This window comes from Jaculus jaculus, chromosome 11, assembly GCF_020740685.1.
Source record: "Jaculus jaculus isolate mJacJac1 chromosome 11, mJacJac1.mat.Y.cur, whole genome shotgun sequence".
Taxonomy (NCBI): Eukaryota; Metazoa; Chordata; class Mammalia; order Rodentia; family Dipodidae; genus Jaculus; species Jaculus jaculus.
In genome coordinates, this window is record NC_059112.1 from 47,469,194 (window position 1) to 47,471,064 (window position 1,871).

At 36.9% G+C, this 1,871-nt stretch overlaps 1 pseudogene; it reads right to left on the bottom strand.

Annotated features, from left to right (window-relative positions):
* Positions 1–415: 415 nt before the first annotated feature.
* On the bottom strand, positions 416–1,155 carry LOC101602002 (annotated as a pseudogene).
* Positions 1,156–1,871: the final 716 nt, after the last annotated feature.

The window sequence follows — 1,871 nt, forward strand, 5'->3', positions numbered from 1 at the left end:
TTAATTTAATAGATATTTATTTTGACCTGGTGTGGGGGAAGCTGAATCTATGAATGTTTAACTGTGGATATGTTAGATAACTTTGCTTTAAGAGAAGAGTCTTGAAGCTTGGAATCTTTCTTTCTTTCTTCCTTTCCTTCTTTCTTTCTTTCTTTCTTTCTTTCTTTCTTTCTTTCTTTCTTTCTTTCTTTCTTTCTTTCTTTCTTTTATTTTTAGAAGGAGAGAGAATGGGCACACCAAGGCCTTCTGCTGCTGCAAACAAACATCAGACACATATACCACTTTCTGCATCTGGCTTTACATGGGTACTGGGAAATAAAACCTAGGTATCAAGCTTTGCAAACAACTGACTTTAACTGCTGATCCATCTTTCCACAGCAGCTTAGAAATTTTAAATGCAGGAAAGGAACTACAGTTAACAAGTTATAAGGCTTAACTCATGGTAATTGGCATATTGATGATAGTTTCAATTCCAGTTGTTTAAACTGAGATAGTCCTGACAGGGCTGGACATGCTGTAAGAAGATCTCTTTCCCCAGGAAGTGGGTTAGGGACAGCTTTTGCAGGATGGACTAGTTGAACTCATAGATCAGCTTTCTCTGGGTTTTGGTGATCTTCCTGTCCCTGCAAAGTTCCTCAGCGTTCAGGCCATTTTCTGGTAAGTCATGGTCTTTTAATTTTCTTTACTCTTTCCCCAAAGATCAGCAAGTTTTTCTTTGTTTCTGGATACAAATTGAAAGAAGGCTTTTGACTTTATCAACCCACTGAGTACAAGACACCATCTTGGGAGTGCACAGAGACTTGCATAGGAATTCAAATAAGCACAGCTTCCTCATGCCTTTTCCTCCCTTTCTCTGGAAGAGGGTAGGGTGTAGTAACTGGTTTTCAGTTACATTGTACAAAGATAGATGAATATTGTCTTGCAAACAGAAGTCTGCAACACTTTTTTATTACAGTTATCCAATTTTAGACAGGCTGTTCAGTAGGTAACACTCCATATCAGTTGGAATTGCTTCTGATTTGAGGTTATTGGTTAATGAAAGCCAGATAATTTTGTAATCTTGGTAGTACTGAAGGTCCCCAGTGAGTGCTTCCTCATTGCCTCAGAAGGATCTTCAAACGTTTGACCCAGTCTGTCTTGTTTGATACAATTCATGCTTCATTAATTAGTCATGCTTGAGTTGAGGATGAAAACAGTGAATCAATTGCCTATTATGAAAAAGGCCCTGAGTTAAATCTCAAACTCTGACTATTCAAGTCTTATACAGCACCAGCTTATGCAAGGTAAAGGTGGTCTTCCTTTCCTTGGATTGTAGTCGCATCCTCTTCGTAGAATTAATATTGTAAAAATGGCCATGCTACTAGTATCAATATACAGATTCAATGCAATACCAATAAAAATTTCAGCCTTATTCTTCATATAGATAGAAAAAAATGATTTCAAAATTTATATAGAATAGAATAAGTTCTTGGATATCCAAATATATCCTCAGCAAAAGAAACACCTCTGGAAGTATCACCATACCCAATTTAAAGCTATATTACAGAGCCATAGTAACAAAATCAGTATAGTATTGGCATAAAAACAGATATATAGATCAATGGAACAGAACTGATGGCCCAGAACTTAGGTCAAGTAACTACAGCTGCTTGATCTTTGACAAAGGAGCCAGCAATGCACACTGCAGAAAAGCCAGCATCTTCAATAAATGATGCTTCAACAAATTAGATAAAAACACGTAGAAAAATGAAGCTAGACCCACTCATCTCACCATACACAAAAATCAACTCCGAATGAATTAAAGCTAAAACTCTTAAAGTAGTGAAAGACAAAATAGGAGGAACTTCTAGGATATAGGAGTGGGGAAAGAC